The sequence below is a fragment of the Anticarsia gemmatalis genome, chromosome 13, assembly GCF_050436995.1.
Source record: "Anticarsia gemmatalis isolate Benzon Research Colony breed Stoneville strain chromosome 13, ilAntGemm2 primary, whole genome shotgun sequence".
Classification (NCBI taxonomy): domain Eukaryota; kingdom Metazoa; phylum Arthropoda; class Insecta; order Lepidoptera; family Erebidae; genus Anticarsia; species Anticarsia gemmatalis.
Window position 1 is genome coordinate 85,550 of NC_134757.1, and position 23,034 is coordinate 108,583.

The following is a 23,034-nucleotide window of genomic DNA, read 5'->3' on the forward strand; positions in this document are numbered from 1 at the left end:
AAGCGGGACATTGTTGAATTTGAACAGTCGTCCTGATACATACAGAAGCGATTGTCATTATTGAGTTTGTGAGGATAACACGATGAAGCGAATAAGTTGATTCACTATTAGATTGTAGCTTCAGTCAGGGTTTATGTAAGACTCTGAAACACATAAAGTTTCCACCTATGTTGCAGTTTGAAAAGTCTAGCGGTGGTACTTATCATTTTTTTTAATTGTTATGTACAACTACGAGTAAGTATCTTTCTAGAAAAGTAAGGTAAATTAATAGTTAGTACTAGAACTAAGCGTTTGGACACCTAGGTGAGTCGCTAAATAATAACATAGAACGCGTTTAAGCGTTGGCAGCTCAGCATAGTTCATAATTGTTAGATAATAATCAATTAGAATATAGCTGTATATTTAGTTGCCTACCTCAGTCCCCTGTGAGATATCGATCTATTAGGGTTTAATTACTACATCGCATGTCGACGCGCCGTAACTTTGGCGGGACTTTTAATTTGGTCAAGTGAATTATAACGATAGTTGATAACGCCTGTCTGACCCTACTTGTTTATAAAATATATGGAAAATAAATAACAGTTTTACCAATCCTTCGATAACTTAAACTGGGTACTCTCTAGTTACCTTAACACAATTCACTCTTGTAGTTTGAAAACATTTATATAATCTTGATAAAGGTACACTACTTATAACGATATTTGTATTTGAATTTTAACATTTGTAAGTGTGCAAATAATTTGAGATCATTATGATCATGTAGCTACATTTATCTACTGCAGATGATTAAGACGTCAGGTGTGAGACAATTTATGACAGTATTTATCAGTGAGGCATCCCTAATGCGCTCTAGTGATATGTGGGGCGGTGCAATATACCATCTGTCAGTTACGGTAGAGTGCACTCCTTGCTGGGAGCGCAACGACGCGACGCGACGCAACGCGACGCGACTTCCACTGACGCGACGTCGCGTCGTGCCCTCATACACACGTGTTCCGACGCGACGCAACGCGACGCAACTCAACACGACCAATATTCCCTGGGTTATTTCATTCGGCATGCAAACCGGCTGCCATATTGCAACTGTCAACACTATGCAGTAATGCAATGTATTGTGTTCCACTTGGTTTGTTGTTGGATAAATTGCTGATTATATGATGTTTAATAACTGCTATTTGTATGTTATATTACATCTATACGTGCGACAGAATCTTAATAACAATGATTCATTAAGTTCTCATGTAAAGTTACTTTGTGAAGTTTACGAGGTGTTTTGTCGTAAATAATGTGCAGACAACAATAATAACAGTTCGTTCTGAATAGTTTAACGAGCGATTACTAATTATAGCGTGTTGCAGATAATATCAGACAACAGAATAATTATGTATTTCACTCTATTAACATATTAATATTATGCGGTACAGAAATAAAATGAAAATTAAGCATAACGACTATTACACTTTTTTACTGCCTGAATTTTGGTAGGCTTCAGGTTTCAGGACTTCTATACCGTAGTACTATACCTAGTCTTTCAACTTTCAGTGTATAATTGAAACCGTAAAAAAGTTTTTATTTACGTAAACGCGGACAAAGTCGAAGGCGAAACTGAGTTCTTAAATAAAAGTAGCTCAGTTTTCTTTATCACTTGTATATTTCGGTTGTTGTACAAAACATTTATTCTACTCAATACAAAGTTACAGAGCGGAGCCTATTATTGTTTATTCACAAAGTATTTTATTTGTTTTTCCTGTAGGTACATTGTACAATCTCGCTTGTAAATGGCTTAATTACTGAAATCTGTAAGGCTCTGTAAGGAGATTGCTCACCGGGGTCACTTAATCAGATAATCGCTTTTAACTAAATGTATTAACTTATTACTCCTGGATTCACTGAAAAATCAGAATAACATAATATTTTTTCTGTATGTGTATCAAATTTGACCGTGCGATTATGCCTTGTTACCTGATTTTCTTGTCCCGGTACTATCAAATAGCATGCGTTTGATATTTGAAATAACCTTAAGAAGATAGATCTATATATAAACTAGGAGCACTGACCAGTCGTACATAAATAATATCGCCAGATACTTGATTGTTGATAGTCCTTTTGAAATGGACTACTTTATTTAGATGATACGTAAGCAGATTTAAGGACAAACTCTACATAAAATATATTAAGTAGCAATCAGTGCTATGATTCGTCCTTGTACAGGCAATATGCGTGATGTGACGTCACAATACACGTATACATACGAGTATGTACTAGTAGTATGTATGTATTGTGTAGTACCGCGAGACGCGCGACGCGGAGGCAATGAGCGTTCGTCGCGTGTGTCTAATGACATTTGTCGCGCTCTTTACTCGAGCACTCGTGTCGTACGAGGTTCACTTGGAACGTAGCATTCTTGTGAATATTTGTGACACGTAATAAGTGCTTATTTGTTACATTGCTTCTGTATTGTACGTTCAGATTGACAACGTCTCTAGTGCTGCGATTAAAAGGTAGTCACCACGCATTTACTTGGTGTACTGAATCATCTCGAGTCTACACGGATTCAAATATTTCGTCTAATTATAACTGTTTCGCGTCTGGTGTTATTTTGCGTCTGCTAATTATAAAGTCCCCGCGGTTCCAAATACATAACTCCAGACAAAAACTCTAAATAACAAATCAGATTTATTAACTGTATGTGATTTTTGAGAAAAGCTACGATTATTGATTATTTTCAGAGATATTTACGCAACAAATACACTATCTACAAAGAAGAAAGTCGATATTAAATTATTTTTATAATCCTCCAATGTGAAGTCGCACAGTTAGCGTTTACGTGGCACATAACACTCTACTATCGCATATCGAGGCGAGACGTCTAGTACACTAATAGTCAAGTACAATACAATACACGTTTGTCACACGTCACTGAAGTGGCGAGCAAATTGTACCGCTCAATCTGTGCACTCAATCTGTACGCATGACATTGTTGAGAACGATTCACTTACACACTAACTACTTATTGTATGATACACTGCGGCTAGTGGCCAGGCGGCTTCAGAACTTAGTGTTAAGTCTTCATTTCAACAGGTAACTTGCTTTAGGTAGCCGGAGATAAGACCTGTGGCCGGAGATTACAAAAGGTTATCTTACTTTCCTTTTTACAGATCTTTGTAATCTGTTTCAGTCTTGTTTCTGTCTAGTAGGCAACTAAATAAAATGTGCTAAAAACTTGTCTTGGAGGTGGCCTCAAGTTAATATATTTCAATTCAAAGTCCGTCTGAGCCGTAATATAAACTGAACAGAAATAGCAAACGCTCATAGTTTTACAAGACGGTAACGTCAATACTCCTAGCGGAAGGGTAAACCACACACACGTTGTTAACTTATCCTGTTAGAACATTCTTAGAAACGTTATAACATGGGATCCCATACAAATCTAAGGATATGCGGCGTACACCTGTCCTACACCGTACACCGTCGAACCCTTCAAGGAAAACAAGCGTGACCTTCCAGCTCTGTAGGGCACGGACCCTTACCCCTCACCACCGTGCACTGGGGGCTGTTATTACCCTAAATTACGTTATTTATGTCAACATTACAGATATGATCTAAACAAGAGGGCGCAGTACAGGGCGGCCACGTCTGATCCGCTGTGAGCCACTGATCCACTGATCCACGCAGTGATTGTGTTACATAATGTTGTGTTACAGTACACAGGGTGTCGTTTGACGCGTATTATATAATTCAGAAGAGGAAATGAACCCGGCGAGGTGGCTCAAAGCCGCTGTTTTTAAATGCTGAGCTCGTGAAATATGGATAATCTGTGTTTACAAACAATATGCCACAGAGTGATGGAGGCAGTGAGACAACAGCGAATGTTGTTTACGAGTTCTTAGTTAGTAACGGAGAAATTCTTGTGCTGAAGTTTGTGCTTCACTTTTAGGAAGGTATATAACTAAATCTAGACTGCTTCTATACGCTGGTAAATGCTTAAGTTCGTGTATCGAGAAGATGCGTCGTACTTCTGTGGATAAATGAGTTTGAAGTAATCAGAGTTTAGATAGTTTTGTAATCAGTGTTACATAGAGACTTTCCTTAGGTATCTAATGGTAATCATGAATATCGAGACCTTCTGTCGTATGTAAAGTTATTGAAAAACAATGGTACTATTGTAAGTCCACTATAACAAAGTATACGTCGCGGTATACTGGCTCTGTATTGAGCGAGTGCCAGCAACTCCATAAAGCTGAGTTATCGCGGCGGCGTGCGTTAACAAACATACAAACCTAGCGCACACGACGCGCGCGTGCCTCGCCGTGCTTCTTACATTGTTCACTACATTATTAACATATTAATATTCACTGTGCATTGTTTCAGGGTCGATGAACTTTCATCAGCAGCATGTGCAACAATATTAAGTATATTTTTCAAGCACTGCTTGTAAGAGGACAAAATTTGTATGAAAAAATGATATGAATACTCATTTTAATGAGTCTGGTAAGAAGTATTGGCGTAAATTTGAGTGGCTGTAAAATTTTCAGAAATTCATGGACTTTCACAAATGACTATCTAGTCGACGACTACACGCGGTGAATTCATGCATGATTTATGATTATATGACACGCAGGGATCACGGAGGTATGTTTTGTAAGTACTAATCACCTACATAGATACGTTTTTCACGGTAATGTTCAGGTTTGCAGCACTTCGAGTAACGCCATTTGATTAGAAGAAATGAAAAACACAAACAGGATTCCTAGTAAAAGTGTTGAAGTTTTAATTGTTAGTTGTTAATTAAATAACGGCAGCGCGACGAGAGCGACGTCATCACGTAACTGAGTTAATTACTACCACTGTTGACTACACACAGGCTAGGACACAGTATGTATATTACTGTTTTATTGTGGAATCATAAAAAATACTATAAATAAATAAATGATAATAATTTGATTCGTGATGATAATTTACATTCTATTGTTACGTATTTTATTTTATAGTAAGATTAAATCCATTTGGTTAACACTTCAACATTGAGAGGTGTTCAGACAGTCTGTCGTAAAAACCAAATGTTTTAGAAATAATTGCTACCGAAAAATATGGGAATAAAATGACATAGAAATTTAGAGAGGATGCAATTATTCAAAAAATCGTTACATATTTGCGTGGCACCGTATCGTTTAATTAACAAACATAAGCCCTATTCAAAAAATCCTAGCACTATAAGCGACACTTTTTCCTTGTTATATTCCCATGTATTTTGCCGCGTAAGAAGCACATTGTAGCACTGCTTCCCCTCAGTCTGTGGCACGATGTAGCAACATCGCGTGAGAGCCACCTGTTGCCGGCGCCCTCCACCGCGGGGCGGCGAGGGTCGTAGCGCGGGTAGTAGCGGGCTCCAGGGGCTCATTATTACGTGTTTATGTGACCTCTCGTCATCATGACCAGGGGAAGAGTCAAGAGTCAGGGCACCATCCAGAGTTTTATGAAGATGATGGTTTCAAAAACTACTGGTAAACATTGTCTAATGGGAAATGCATTGCATCTTTGATTGCTGGACGTTTCGGCGTACACTGGAAACGGTCGCAGGCTTTTAAGCAATATAAAATCAAATTGTGTTGATGCATATTAGCGTTAGTTCTTATGTTGGTGATATTGTAAGTTATGATAATAATTGCATGTCACTACTATTAAAATATTTAATATATTTAAGCTTTTTTAATAAGAGTTCGTCGACCGTATAATATGTTTACTTTTTATTTTTGATGTGAAGATGCTGTTTTCCCTCGACATCTCATGTTTTATGAACAAACATGACGTAACTTCGGACTAGTAAATCTATGTTTTATTTTTATTACTAACGGGTAGTTTTAAACTTAGATCAAAGAGACCAAACATAAAATAACTTGTAGAAGCTTACTCGACAGTAAGTATTTCTTTTTAACCTAGGTATAGGTACTAAGGTAATAAGGTAAAGAAATAATGTTAAAAAAAACCTAATTAAGTTAATTAGCTGAATAATTTATTTGTACTCACCAACGAATACAGCTTCTTTTGATGTTTGATAGTGTACCTGTAAAACAAAAACACACAATTATTTATCAATTCCATTGTAAAGGATAATGAAACAGTTCGTGTAATTTCCTGGAACATGGGATATAAAACAAATAATTGTGTAAACAACTTTGATGTTAATTGTTTGTTTGAGCGACGCGACGTGGTACATTGTTGCGTCCTACGTGTTTCACTTGAGCCCACGCACGCGGTACAAGCTTTGTGTTAGAAAAATTCAGACCACAAATTACAATATTACTTATTACGAGATGCCACAAATTGATGGACGATTTTCATGAACAAAATTGATAAATAAGCGTTTCTTCTTTTGGTTTGATCTTGTTTGAACTGGTACTACTAAAAATAAAAGCAAAAAGAGTTCGTATCCCTGGCATAGTCTGCTTGTACAAAAAACGAAATAAGTACTTGAGCGAAGTTACAACGATTCGAAATCTGCATCTGTTTCACTATAATATCACTCTATTACCATTCCTATATTTCGGCTTAGGAGTAGGTTAAATTTATTTATTTACCACTCTTACACATAACTATGTGTTGTTATATAATTGTCACTTACACGTGACAAACCCTTCAAGTAAACTAGTTACATATTCATGAATGCATCATCTACATGCTCATAATAATCGGCATAATGTGAACACTGGCAGGTCAAGTGTAATACATAGTGACGTCACATGCTCGTAGTGATAGGTGTACACCATACAATGTACACGTGTGAGCTGCGGCGCCGGCCAGGCGACCTCATCACTGCACCTCATGCTCATTATGTCATACACACACACAGTACACACACATAACTGTCACGTCTTGTGCTCCAACCTTTATGACGCAAGGCTTCTGCCCACGCACTTTGCTACAAGGAAAGATTTTCCACGTTTCCCTTACCTCGGGGTCTTATAAAAATGAATGTGTTTTAAGATTGCTTTGAAAGTTTCAGTAATGATTCATCTATAGAATGAAGAGACTAATAAATAGATTGTAAAAGGTACTAAAAGCCATTTTTATTTATAGTTATTTATAACTCAGTGCGTCGGGACTTATCAAAAGGAAGTTTTCGGTGAAACTTTTCTCTTTTGAGTATACATAATACTGTTGAACAAGCCTATATGAAACCAATCTAAACTTAATCTTCCCTTACTTTACAATAACCCCATAATATCTCAGTGTTCGGTGTTCAGTTACGAAGCACCCTAATTAAAGTATGAAGTTTACGAGTGGAGCCGACGGCCGGCGGAAACGCCCGACCGCTTCCGATGTTGCTTATGATTTAATTACTATAAGATCGCAGTTTTGGCCGGTTTCGGGAGAGTCGTTATAACTGATATAACTTAATAAGTCATCAGGGAGTGGAGATCTTACAGCGATAAAAGAGAAGTTATGGAGCAAAGAAATACATTTTCGACATATCCAACTAAAGAATAGATGCCAATTGCCATCATTTATTTATCGTATTAAGCAGAATTTTCTGAGCATTTTTGGTTCAACAAAGCTGTTAACTTATTCGAAATCTGACGTAATAATATTTACAACCAGAAAAAAATGTGTCACGCTATAAGTCGAACAATGGCCGTAAAACATTGTAAGAGTGGTAAAAAATCAAATTGGCTAATATGATCTCCGCTCCGTTCATCTTTGGCGACGGTGTCGTCCGGAAGGACATTACATCTAAGTGGGCACGCTCGGCGGTAGTCCGGAGTAGTCCGGAACAGCCCGGGACTAGCGGCACATCTGCGACAACACCCGCGTCTGTACCGCGCCGCTAAACGATTTATAAACAAACAACTTTGTTACTAATGTTACACCACGCTGAGACAAAAAGTTTACTCACTCAAGGTCGAGAGATATTGCTCATTAATAGGAGAAATAATGTTTTATGTCTTCTGTCGAAGACATTTGGATCTTCAAATCCTATATAACGTAGGTCTAGAAAGCCTTATTTGAGAAGGGTTAATGATAATAATAGTAAACAAATAAGTAAACTACTCACTTAAGTAGATTAGTCGAGTAGATCAGCAATTATATTAATTACTGCATCTTGCTGATCGACTAATAGAAGTTTAAGTAGGATATAAGCATTAGGAAGCTGCGATTAGGTACTACAAACTATTTATTTATCTCACAACAAACCACAATCCAACAATTATTATTTATCTAACAGTCGTCTATTTTTGCAATTACATTTATTACAGAACAGTGCTTCAAATAATAAAGCTCGTCTATACGAATGGTCTAATGACCATAAGGTCAGTAGTAAGGTCACAGATCGTAATTCTCAAGCGTGTTGTCCTGCTTGTTGACCGAGCATGAACATGAAGCACAGTGCGTGGAGCTCTGGGTAGAGATCGTTCGTGTAATAGTCCCTCAGAGACGACGGGTTAACTTGTAGTGCGCGGCCACACGCGGCTTCAGACCTTGCAAATAACTGGAACGTGTTGATGCCTAGTTATATAATTACGTCAGAATTTATACCTCAGTGGTCTAGTTGTAATGTATGAAACTGTTGAATTCGTGGTCTCTTACTTTGAGACTAAGTTTATTTCTAATTACTCCAAAGGTTGGTATGGTACTTATGTTGAGTGAAATCTTGGAAACAGTGTGCTTACGTGCCGATAGCTGGCATATTTGGTGTTGTAGTAAGCATCGTAAACGTTCTCTTCTTATGATTTACATACTTTATGCAAAACTGAGTAAGTTTAGTGTGAAGTTTATACTATAATTTCATGTGACAGTACAAAATACGTGAACAGCGATTGTCGCTTGTATATTGTTATACAATATGTAGAACATCTACGTGCGTGTATTCTCTATGAGCATTAATTTTTACAGCGCAATACTAGGCGGCGATTTCCCCGGGGTAATACACGAGCGTTAATACACGAACACACTGTACAATCTCGCGATAACGTCCACAGGTTCACGTTTACGATCACTTATTACAACACTCGTCAAGTTATTTTTGTCACAAAGCGAGTTTGTGTCTACTTGATGTGTTTATAAACAGAGACCATCATCCAGCTGAAGGATGATGTGTTAGAGCCATGCCACTACTGAAACAGCTTTTTTTACGTAGTGTTTAGTAAGTATGACTGGATTATTTTTCAAATTGCCTCTTGCCAGGCAGGTGTTTACTTCTGTACTGTTGTCGAGGACTGGCTGATTTATCAAGGAAAGCTTAATTTTGCACAGTTAAAGGACCAACGCGAGATTTTAATCTTTTCTAGATTGTTTCTAATTAAAACTTTCCACAGTTGTAAGTTAAGTTATCATCACCATTCTATTCAACGCGATATTGACGATAGATACATTAATTCTATACACGACGGTATTTTCTTAGAACTCGAGGTCTCTATCCATAATGTCAGTAATATTCAGTAATAGCAGAAACCTTTACCTGAAGTCTGTTAATGGAGCGTTGTATCAGGAGTCGCGGCGCGGCGTTCTCTCACTAAGTGCTTTCACTTGTTGTTACAAAACGAATCATTTCGATGCCAATCATATAATATAACTCATAGATACTCGCGGATACATAGATTTTCTTTATAATACTGGATCGTACATCGGCGCGGTATTTTTAGATGGATGGAATTTAGTCTATCGGATGAATATTTGAGAAGAGTGTCAGTATTATAATTATATTGTGAATGAAAATAAGGAATAGATTGTCTCACCGCGCCTAAATTAAAGTTTTGAAAATTGAATGTTCAGAAAATGAAATATTTTAGGGCAAGTAAATATTCTAACACGTCGTTACACCGTTTAATTCCAATGTTTACTTCTAGCTTTGAAAACCATCCACCTCCCAAGATCTCTCTTTGACATCACAAAAAAATATAATTTTTACTTAGGTGAGTCTTAAAATAATGTCAACCTTTTTTATTACATAGGTACCATTTTTTCATAAACTCGTAACATATTCTAAGCATTTACAATTAAACATTCACCATGGCTTCAAAATCCTCGCAATCACCTCTCCACAGAACTCTCGCGCCTAGCGACAATGTTCGCGCGAGTAATTAAAATGTTTCTCTCGTACCAACAGCCGCGAACTTTCCCTTCAACCGTCACTAGTTCAATGTTAGCCGACACTAAGTGCTGTTCGATTGTGTTACTCGTTCCTATCGCTCCTCGCTCCTCGCTCCTCGTTCATCGTTCATCGTTCGCAGATCTGTGTAAATGTTATAACTATTGCTTTAGTACTGTTAAAGCATCTGGTTTAGTTTCCAAGATGGTCGAGTTTCTTGAAGTCGTGTCCATAGTTGTAGACTTGTAGTTGTTCCAAATTCATAGCTAGATGTACTAAGTTGGGTTCGAGTTATCAGGGGAATAAGCAAACCTCGAAACAGCTGGCGTATCGAGTTAAAGAATTTCTGAGTTAGCAATTGTTAATCTTCATGCTATGTTTATTGTTTAAATGAGTATTTTCGTCGATATGGGCGAGGTTAGAATCAAACGAAAGAAAGAATTTTCGCCTAAATCGTGAGTAAGTCGTCTGTCAAAGATTGATGAACGTTTCAGATCGTTTATCAATCACTGAGTGAAAGTGATTATGAGTCCAGATAGTAAAAAGCTGACGTGTGTTAAGGCGAGTGTACACTAGCGCCCTAATTTATTTTCCACGATTTACTTGGATATCGCGTTTAGTTCAGACGTGTATAGAATTTTGTTAGAGACACTGATTAAGAGTCTACTACAACTAGGCATTTGGATTCAGTCCCCGAGGTGCCTAAAATACTGTATTCTTTATACCATTGTGCTTGTTTGTAATGTACATTTCTAATTCGGCAGTAGATTAGTTAAATCGTGTCACATCACAGCAGCGAATATTTTTTACAAAATGAGGTCTCTAATACGTAGCCTCAGATAGATTTCCTATCAAAAAAGCTTAGGAAAATTAGCGGCGCGATGTCGTCACAAGAAGGAGGCGATGTGATTGGGTTTCTTGCGTCGCGTCGATGACAAATGGTCCACACCGCGCCACACCGCGTTACACCGCGCCACACCGCGTAGCCGCTGGCAATTAATGGCACAACTTTCTCACTGTTATTCAGAACAATATGACAATCTTACAGTTTAGTTCCAGATGTATACATTAACTTGGACTATGACAATGACTTTTTGTTCCTACGATTCGGTTTTTGGTTCATTGTTAAGCATAGTCGAAAGTGGTACATTATGCTCCACTTTCGATGTCTTTGAAACATAAAAACGCTTTAGTTTTTAAATTTTTTTTTATTACCAAACCAAAAGTTCTGCCGGGGAAAATAAATATTCTTTTCACTTATTACGATTAATTTGAAATTTCATAGATACTCATAAAAAGATTAACGGTAATTCGAATGATTTTGTAATACCTACATCCTTAAAGGATATCATTTACGATTTGGGAGTTTTTTTTATAAATATCAGGTCTAGCGTCATCCGTGCTGTCATCTGGTTTAGCGAAATCTGTAAAATATTTTTGAAGTATCCCGGAAATAAGTGTCTTGTGCCACATAATAGACCCAGAGCCAAGATAATGGAAACCTAATTCTCCATGAATATGTCTATTATATGCCGTTACCAAAAACACGTTGTTATGAGTTGCAAAGTTGTTTGTCGTTCGTGCATATTTCATGTGACGCTATTTATAATGAGCGTTACAAAATAAAGGCATACCTCGACCCCCCCCCGCGCACCTCATCGACAGGGAAGCGCGGGTGTTGCGGGGCGCGGGGGGAGGAGGGGGGGGGAGGGACGTCCAGGTTCACTTATAAATAAACACTGGAACGTCTGATGTTTTTCAATATTTTATTATAAACACAGCCGGGAATGTTTCCGTTTGAACGCAATGACTCCAGATACAGATATACAGACTTACTCATCTGCTCATATATTAGTGCTCATACTATTCATAGCTAATTAATACTCATCAGTCAGTAAACAATTAGTAAGGTAAGCAAACCACTTCGATAACTGTCCAAAGATGGGTATTTGTAAAGAATATATTCTTCAAAGAATCGTACATTGTCAAATTATAAAAGCTGTAGCTGTTTTCAGGCGAGGCAAACTCCTTCCAACGACTTGAATAACTTTAGTAATGTTCCCCACTAACCGCATGAAAGATAAATAATTCTACAGAAATATTTATTCTACAGTTCGTATGATGAAAAACTTGTAAATTACCTGAAATTTTCCATTTTATATAATAACTCGACGACGGGAGCGCTTAAAATTTCACAAGTACGTAATTTATGGTTGTTCCCGCTCATAATTTATGGTTCACTGTCAAAACAATCGAAATAAGATCTAAGATGAAATTTATTATATGGTTTTTTATCTGTAGGGGTTATAAATATTGATAAAATATATTTTTTACGCCAAGTATTTAGTTTTTATATTTCTCGTTGGTGAATTACGATTTCTAATTTAATGATAATAACAGTAATTTCAGTCGCCAGAAAAGAGAAGAAGATTTTAATAAAAGTTTGCTATTAAGGCAATATGAATAAAGATAAAAGAATAGTGTGAAATGTAAACGAATCAGTTTCCAGTAAGTGCAGTATCATTAATTACGCGGACGGCTCAGTGGGAGCAATCAGTGGATGCTGCGGCGCGACAAAAAGCGGCTTACCCTCCGCCCCTCTCCCTCCCCGGAGCTCGGGACCTCCGAGCCAGTGAGGCAGTGAGGCAGTGAGGCTCGCCCTCCGACAGCAGTGCTCACCGGAAAACACTCAGACACCTACATTTTTAATCAAGCCTTGGATCTCGGCGTTCAACTAAGTGTATTTGTGCCTTTTCGTTTCATGAGTTTACAAGTTGATTAGAGGGAAGTGAGGGAAATACGAGGTTATGTACACGTCATGTTACATGATCTATACTAATAATAAATCTGTAGAGAGGTCAATTCTGTACATTGAATATATTTAAAAAAAAACCAATGGGGGATGTTTAGTAACGGATACTGATACCGAATCTGCAATTTATAATTTTCTTTTCTGTCTGTCCTCCGTCTGTATGTTACGCTGCCACGTAAAAACTAACAGATAGAATGCACTGAAATTTGGTATATGCATAGAATAAGTAGTGGAGCAACTTATAGGATACCTTTTATCGCATAAAATTTCAAAGATTTTTAGAAAATTGAAAAAAATACTTATAAATCGTTTGAGCCTGCGTTTCCCTAAAGAGAACATAGATGGCGTTGCAATCCATTTCACAACATTCGAAGTATAGTGAACGCGGCGCCCGCCGTATCGATACCTGTTGTTCGTACCAACCAATAGATAGCGTTACAGTCCGCAACACAGCATGTTTTTCCTAATTAATTTATTTTAATTGCTTTATTGTAAAAAAATACCTCTGAAACAGGCTATACACTTATAAGATTTTCAAACATAAATGTTGTATGATATATTACACAAAAATGTTGATTTACGTGGGTTTGGTGCGGTCGGGATATCCTAGATGGCAAACCGAGTAATTTCGTTTGTTGTCTTTGTTCGCCGCAACTAACAGATGGCGTTGTAGTTCGTAACACATAACCAAATTAATTGGTTGCATTAAAGAAATAATTGGATAGCTATGAAACAGACTATGTGGTAAGTTTTAAAAAATTAACAACGGATGATATAAGTACAAAAAATAATTACGGGTTACGTGGTTTCGGACGTATCATCGCAAGTATACATTATTACGCGTGTGAAGAGCTCCGGCGCAGATAGGTCTGTCTGTACCTATAATAATATTCTGAATCTAGACGGGTAAGCAATGGTCAGTCTATAATAAGGTATTATATTTTACACTGTAAACTGCTACGGATACAGACGAGAGCGGAAAAGAAGGTAACCACAGGAAATCAGGCCTGCCTGAGCCTGTGTTACATTGTGTGCCCTTCGGGTCCCTTTCGTAAATAACCATTAGATGACATAAGTGTATCGAGTGCTTCGCAATTCGCGTGCTCAAACGAATAAGCAACAGTACGAAATTCACGCGAGCGGAGCCGCACGGGTCAGCTAGTTAATGAAATAAAATAAAAATCTGAAGATATTTCACAAAATATCTGCTATTTCTGCTGAATTATGAAATCGACCTATAGAAAATTGTTTTATTGAATGTGCGATGCTCCCATTTTTCAAGGAAGTGTATAGCTTCCGATTTTGATTGTAATCTAAAACATTATTCAAAGGATCATAGAAGTATTCAAGTAATTCTAGGAAACATGTCGGTCGGTAGAAACTTGTTCACGTCAATCACGTCGAAACTCTTAGAAGGAAAAATGTTCGCTATGATCGCTTATTTGATGTAATCAATTTATTAGCATTCAAGAATAATATCATAAAATAATATTTCTTCATTATTAATAGTGTTAATGGCCGACAATTGGATAATCCCGTACTGTCTAAGTGCCGACTATTAGCACTACACACACACACACACACACACAGACACACATAACTATTAACACTAACCGTCACGCACACACAGGCACGGGGTATAGAGGTTATACCCCCAGGTAATACCCGTCTGACGGCTAAATTATTACGAATTAACTACTTCACCGCTTCATTCGGAGTTGACTGACCTCTACTAATAACACTCATCTATTTTAAATAGTTTATTAATTATTTAAACTCGTTACCTAATTAGATTAAAGTAGTAGCTCAGTGGTTAAGGTGGTCACCACAGTCATCTGTACAAGCAGGGGTTGTGAATTCGATCCCATAGAAAACGATGGTTTCTTCAATGGTTATTCTGCTATTGTAAGCAGGCTATTGTCGCTGCTTGGTCGAATTTTCCGTTTGTGTAAAATATTGTACCGATAGAGCATGATTTATTACATTTTAAGATAGAGATGGACCGAGAAAAGGCGTTTCCTTTGAATTCTATAAATCTAACTGTTGTATTGTCGCATTGGACTCTCGAAATATATTGCTTTTAGTTGCATATTAAGTACCAGCTCCAGTTTTCCCACTTTTACTTTGTTTTACAAAATGGAAGCGTAAATATTAAAGACTGTAAGAGAGACATAATATATGTTTCAATAAATAAATATTCTACTCATTCAATATTGAGGCCCTGTAACGTAACTGAAACAACAAATTACGAAGGTTTTTCAGACAATAATTCAAGTACAATACACAACACACATATTGAGTAGAGCTGGCCATGAATAATGTGTTCGGTTGTGTTTCCAAACCGCTCTGACACGAATATTTGCTTCACAATGCGAACATTACCAACATTACGAACAATAAGTAGCCTTTACTGGAATTTTGAACTATGTGATGACGTCAGAGGCGTTCATAGAAAATAACATAATCCCATAGAGTCTTTGTACGCTGTTTTAGACCATTTGAGACACTTTTTATTGATGGGCTGAATAGGAGGAAATAAATCTTAAAGAAAAGGCATTGATTGGTAAAATGAGCCATATATTATAATGGCTACTGTACAAGGCGGTAATATTTAACTACAGTTCCCGCTGCCGTTGTTCTACAGTTCGTGAAACAAACGTTTGTTTCAGGACTGGTTGTATTTTATTAACAAATTTTAGTATATTCAATAATGTATCCTTGAGATTTGTGTCGATTGTCGTATCATCGTTGAGCTATTGTTACGAAACGCGTCACTACCTACATACTTCATATATTACCGTAGTACAGCATATATTACCTACATACTTCGTTTGTTATAACTATAATACTTAGCAGATTCCATTTAAATTATCGAGAAATACAAAGAACTACAAGTATTGTTTTACTAAATATAGCAGCATGCATATGATCATGACTTGTTTGCAAAGAAATCTCAGATTTCTTCCTAGTCTTTTTATAAGGCTATATGAAAGTGGAGCTAGTCTTTTCTGGCTAACTGCAGGTTAAGTTTGCGCGTCGGCGTCGCTCGGAGCTCGGAATAAAGCCAGATTGATCGAACTTTAACGATATTCAGATAGTTCAATAAACTTAGTCCCACCTTAGTTTGAACTTATTTTAAAATTCAAATAGATGCGCTCATAGTCCGTTGCATTCCCGGGACGGGAAAAAAGGAAGTAAGCACCTCATCGCCGGCTTTATAGGTATTTGAATGCAGTATCATTGTTCTAAAGGAACCAAGTAGAATATAAGGTTTATCCTTTAGGCGGTCGTAAAACCAAGAGAGTCGTCGTTTTTATTTGAAAAACTTCGATACAGAGTGGACCCTAACTAAAACGTTAGAAAGAAAAACAATAAAATTGAAACGACTATAAAGATTTAAAACACCATTTAACTTAAATCTGTCGTGAAAGGAAGGCGACGCAGCAGCGACATCTATCGATATATCACTACAGTTTATCACTGAACTGTATAGAGTTGAGACTAAACTGTTGGTATTAAGATAAACGACGTCGAGCGGTACTCTCAGCTCTTTGTTCAGCTAGTTTAAGTAAAACGACACTCAGAGCTCGGCCCTTACCGTCTTGCGTCTCTGCCGGCGGTAAATTATTGTAGGGACCGCAGTCTCTTTCACTTTAACGTTTGAGTGGACGAGAAAATACGAATTTGGGAGAGTGGAGGATAAAGTGATGGGTAATAAGGTGCACAACAATAACAATAAAAGTAGATAGAATATTGGCAACATTTAAATGAAAAGAAAACTATATTCTAAATAAGAGCAAGACTATAGAGACTATTGTCATTGTCTAGGGTTTTCAGTCTGGGGACTGCAGAATACCCAAGCATTGCAAACTAAATTAAAATTCTAAATTCTACATTATTCATGGCATAGTAGCTATACCTACTGTAACGAGTATTACTCAGCTGTGAATAAAGTTCCATCTTAATGACTGACCCTAATAAAACCAGCCGCGTAAAAACAAAGATGTGAACAATTCTATGACAATAATTTCAATGTAAAATTATCTTCCAGTAAATGTGAATCTCTTGAATTATTAGCGCACGGAAGTGGCGTACACGTCAACATAAATATCATTATTATGTTCCCAACATCCCGGACTACAAACTACTAAATATTAATTCAAATAAACTAATAGTTGTCCTTTACACACACACATACATACAATTAACAGATGAATCCCATTAATTTGAGGATTCAATATCACGCACTCCTGTCTCTTGTGTTAGTACATATTTAATTATAAGTACAACGTAATACGGTTCATTAATGTAACACACTGTCATACAAATGAATAATGTAAGTACACTGCTGATTATTATAGTCTCATGTCGGGAAAACCTCACTTTCTTGGAATATAATAGAAATATGTATTTTAGATTTTCATCATGACTAGTCACCATATAAATACATACATACGTACATACATACATAAATAATGTTTATAATATCACGTAATTTTTCCCATAAGGGTGGGCATAGACCAAATAACGCCGCTTGGTACGATCCTTACAAACTTTCCTTGTTTCATTGGCATCCATACATCTTGTCATACAGGAGCACCGATTACGAGAACTTCGCATCTTCGATATTTGGTGTCAAAATATCAAGAAAGGTTAATTATGCATTTTTGCGTTATTCTAGAGTACTGTGAAATAACAGCCAGACTATCTATTTGCCTATGTTAGCAATGCCATCAAACCCTATTCGTCTGTAATTGAATTACCAGACATAATGATAAGAGGGCGAGCCTACAGCCACTGTTCCAAATAATATCATCTCCTGTTGCGATAATGATACACAAACTTTATGTGATACTTATTACATTCACTCATAAACATAAATGAATAGTTCGCAATAAAATAAATGTCGATGACCAATATACATGGACATAACTGCCTCTGTGGCGCGGTCGGTAGTGTATGCGGCTGCCGTGCGAGAGGTCTCGGGTTCGAATCCTGGGTCGGGCCAAAAAGTCTTTTCTGAGATTTTCTGTTAAGAATTTCTTAGAGATTGCCCGGAGTTGGGAAGTTGAGGTCGAATACCTCCGTGCTTTGGAGAGCACGTAAAGCCGTCGGTCCTGCGCCTGACCTCTCACTGGTCGTGTCGGTTATCCGTCCCACCAAACTATGAGAGTGACGGAATAGAGAGTGTACCTGTGTATTGTGCACACACTTGGACACTATAAAAACAAAGTCCTGCACAGATGGCCAGTTTCAATGAAACTGACCGCCGTAGCCGTATATCGGCTAGGAGGACATTATTATTAAATAGAGTAGGCACAAAACAAAGTACTCTGTATTTTGTATAGCAGATGTAAAGTGTGTATATTCAGGATATTTTCAGTTAACCTATAGCTGAACAGCAATAGAGGAACATAATAAGTAGTCATATACTAGTAGATGTACTTCCTGTTTGAAATGTTATGAAATAATATGTAATTGCTGAAAATAATTCCACAATCAGTGTGTTATCAGCGCCAAACATTCGTCCACCGCCCACCGAATTATCTGACGGAGACCTTCAAACATGAGCCGATTTACATTATTTATAGAAACACGACACTTCCGCAATTATTGTATTATCTCGTATACATTATTTATAACCACAATTCTAACTCCTAAAAATACGAACTGTTGCTATTTTTCTACTATCCGCCAAGCACCGAAAATAGGTGCCTGGTTATATACCTAATTATATAATCCAACGCGAAATATACCTTACTTATTAGCAAAACAGAGTTTTCTTATTTAAATGCAGGTCAGTAAATATACCTCCGTTATTCTAAAAACATCTTAGACGGATCTTTGTTTGCCTTCACCAATACTCAATTTTTAAATTCAGCAAAATATTGGAACAACGACGTATTTGTTATGAAAGAGAACCTGTTGAACGGTCCAATAAATAAATACCACTCTTTTATTTGTCTCCGTTCTCATTAAATCAGAAATGTTCAATGGGAATATTAAAACCGCCCGATGGTAAAAACTTCTAAACCGCGAACATTCCACCGCAAGTGTGCAATAACGAGGCAGCAATATGCGGCCTCACACAAAAAGATCACCACAATGGCGTACTACGTGACAAATACAATAATTATATTGGTTTTTGAAGAGCAAACTTTCACGAGCTCGACCCGGAAATTAATCCGGCCGCCCCGGCGACATGACCTCGCGACAAGTCGCCCTGTCGCGTGTCGCGTGTCGCGCTGTCGACATGTCGCGCGGTTCGACTGTCGCTCGCTCGACACTTTGTTAAGAGGACTTTCATAAATACATTTCATTTAATGAACTCATTTTGAAATTTATTTAATATGCTGAAAACTACTAACGATAGCAAGAGCCTTAGTAGTTTAAGTGACTCTATAGGAATATACGGAGCATTTAATTTCAATTCCCTTGCGTTTGGATTACGTTTAACTGTTAGAAATGAAAATCAATGCCCCATTTTACCAATCAAATGGTTCATCAATATAAATTTCTGAAAATATTATTCTCATTTTCCACGAGCACTTTTCGCTTCACGATTTTCGTATGATGTTCATTGTCAGTCGTCATGGTGTCAGTTTGGTTTCACACTCGCTGAGTATTCGGACACTTTACATTCCCGCCCTTCAAGCCGTCACACTAAAGAGCCGAGGAAATGGAACTGTGAAATAGAATTCATGCATTTTCACACATTTTCCAACTCTTCTTATATCATCGTTATAGAATTTTTTGACACATTATTTGTGGAATTTCTATATTCTACACATCTGTCAGTTAGTTAACAGACAGTTTTGTCGACTACTGCAACGCTTTCGACTTAATTTTTTAGCACTTTATATGTACATACGAGCATAAACCACGCCTTTTTCCAGAGAGAGACCAGAGAACGTCACTTTGCTACGATTCTTACAAACTTATTCATTTCGTGTATTATTTTAGTCTCGTAATTATGAATTCATGAAACATATTGTAACGGTTAGTCCCTCTTTATCTGAACACAACAAATTCAACTAACAAGCCAAAGGGTCAGTGTTGTGTGTAAGTTGTACATTATAGCTAATACAAGCGCGTATTGTCCCGGCGTAATTAACTTGTTCACAATCCACAATGTACACTCGTTACAACTATGGCGACTCGAGTGGGACTTTACTTGTTCATCCCTAATATATTGCGGCCCAATTTTAAACTGAAGTATTTTATTTAGTTTGATACATTTTGAAGGGTCCTACATAATATTGAGGGTCTTTTCATAATGGCTATTTATTTTTATACTTGTTTGTTTCTCTTAGAAAATGTATAAATACATTTTTATTTACTTTTTGATTTTTACTGTAGTTTTGACAATTCATTTCTACTCTCAAAGTATACTACTTTACTACCCTAGCCCACCTCTGCACGTGTGGAGATAGGTGACCGCTTAATAATACTCGCTCTTTTCATTCTTTTGGATTTTAGGATTTGGTGATTCTATGCAAAAAGTTTCCTGGGGTTCACCGTACCGTCCAATAAAGCCAATGCCCACGAGCGGCTTATAAACGATGCCACCAGATTTATATAATCGTACATAAACTAGACATCTTACTAAAAATCCGTGTTATACAATTTAAAAGTATATAGTGTTAAATACTTTCAAATCTACTAAACTATCTGAAGTGAAACATTCCCTCAAGCTTATAACGTAGCTCATGTTGGCGCAACACAGCGTATAATGAACATTTATCTAGCGAGTGCACTCCTCTGCGCCGCGGCCGTGGCGACACCGGCGACACTGACGAGAGTAACGAGAGTAACGATACAAATTAAACACATCACGAGAGACACTCGCGCACTCATACATTAATTAAACCGCTCATCTTCGCTCATCTTAAGCTTGCTTCGCTCAACCTCGCTCAGTTAGAGTCGCTCGTGCTTGTTGCTTAGTAAGCTCTAGTCTAAGGTTGCTACGTATTTAAGACTACGAGAAGTTTTTAACCTGAGTAAGATATAGAAGTTGTGAAGTGGTAGAGGCATTACCAGTGCCATACCATAGCCTAGCGTGGGTTTGATCCGTATACGATACAAAACTGTTAAGTGTGTCTTACCAAAAGCACAGGTTGGTAAAGTTTGAGTTAACAAAAGAAGAAAGGTTTGAAAATGAATACGAAACTACTAAATAATTTAACATCTATTACTTACCCGTTCTGTACCTAAATACATAACGGGTCACGAACTGTAAACACAAATATCAAGATTGAACGAAATAATACAAAACACACTGACTCTATCTCCCATCTATTCTAAAGCTCAACTCAGAGATTATCATAAAGATTTCAAATAAACACAAAACCTTTTCCTTCCATAAAATAAACATAGATCCTAAATAAACAGACAGAATGGAGTCGGCTTTCTGAAGACATTACGATAAAACTTTTCAAGATAAAGCTATAATCTTTAAAAAATATATTCTCGTCAGTCACTGCGGCAGCCCTATGCACGTATCATAGTAATTAGTGGTGTGGTGTCACCACGCGACAGCGTGCAACGTCGCGTCACGTCACTTTGCGTCGCTGTGTCGCCGCGTCGCTGCCGCGTCGTCGCGTCGTCGTTGGAGCGACAAAACGCTGGGAGTCGTTATGATAATCGTCTCACCTGCGCGCTGACACGGACACGCGGTGACGCGACGTGACGCGAGGTGACGCGAGGTGACGCGGGGTGAAGCGAGGCGGCAGGGAACAGTTTACCATGTTTGTACGTGACACTATCAATTATGAATGATTATGTAGTTCAGATAATAATTGATGATCGTCCTACTTGTCAATCATTATAACATCACATTATAACATCCAGTAGCATCATAAAACGACTGCTCTTCTATGCTAAAGTTTACAAGTTTTGCACTTATTGCGTGTTTACAGGAAATACTAAATATATTTAAAAATAGCCCATTTTATCTGTAGGTATTTGCTTTGTCATTGACCTTTTTTAATCAAACAAACAAATGTCCTCTGAAAAAAGAAAGTTCAATAAAAGTTTGAAGATAGACATTAAGATGAATTTTCTATAAATGGAGTTCAATATCTGTGGCCACTGGGCCAATAAATTAAGTTTATTGGTTCAATAATAAAGGGGTTATTATGTAGTTAGTTTCATTACACAAAGTAATGGATTTATGTTCAGATAGAATTTAATATTATTACTTGAAGTTACGACTTTTTACAAAGTTTTATTTTTAATTTATTTGAGTGATAACGCAATTGAAATACTCGAACCATAAATTACAGTTTTTTTTACATAATATATTATGATGTACTTTAAAAAGCAATTCTGTCACATAGAATGAATTTTTGTGACGTGTCAAAAGTTAATCCTAGTCCGTAGTTACTCAATTAGTTGTATCGGGATAAGTAAAAGTATATAGGATAAAAGTACTGTAAAAAGTATATACAAAGCATAGCAGTTTTCATGCCCTCGTAAGTTTTATTTATAGTCGAGAAATAACAATATTTTCTGTGAAACTGTCCATTCTTTCTTTTAACTACAATGAAAAAAAATAGTTGTCTATTGTTTATTCCGTCCATCTAAAGTTGTACAATGATTAAAGTAAGGTGATACAAAAGAAAGCAGTACTTACATCGCTACATAGTTAATAGAACGGTAGGCTGGTCTTATGTTTCATTGTCAACTATGAGACTGCAGTTAAAGGCTTTTATTCTAACTACAGCGAAATGTGGGCTTTGAGACTTGTACAGCTTCTGCTCTGAAGTCTACAGTTATTGGAGTAAAGTTACAAGTTGTAATCTGTTGTGTTTTAAAGTCTTCCTTTATAATGATTATCGTGAAAAGTAAATCTGATACTTTGATAAGTACTGAAGTAGTTTGATAAAGTTTATATTGAAGACGAGAAAGGCTTAAGTTAGAAATGGTGATTAATAGTCTGAATATGCAAAAGGATGTCTGTCTGTAAAACTTTTATGCATAAACAGCTGAACTGATTTTGATGTTTAGCATGACAAGCAAAGAAATAGCAAGGACTGAAATTATTTACTTGAGCATAGTTATATTATTCGAGAAACTGTGTACCTACAATATTCTTAAGATTTGTTTCGAAATGAACTTTTCACAAGAAATACCT

General features: G+C 37.0%; 1 protein-coding gene across 3 annotated transcripts in view; it reads right to left on the reverse strand.

Moving 5' to 3' along the window:
* Positions 1 to 23,034, reverse strand: part of Dh31-R (Diuretic hormone 31 Receptor) — a 193,202-nt gene that overhangs the window by 65,399 nt on the left and 104,769 nt on the right. For 2 of the 3 annotated variants that reach the window (XM_076121938.1, XM_076121936.1), the window contains exon 2: positions 6,028 to 6,064. The exons of the other annotated variant lie outside the window; for it this stretch is intronic. The gene's annotated coding sequence lies outside the window, so the exon portion shown is untranslated. The remainder of the gene's footprint in view (positions 1 to 6,027; positions 6,065 to 23,034) is intronic. 3 annotated transcript variants of the gene reach the window in all.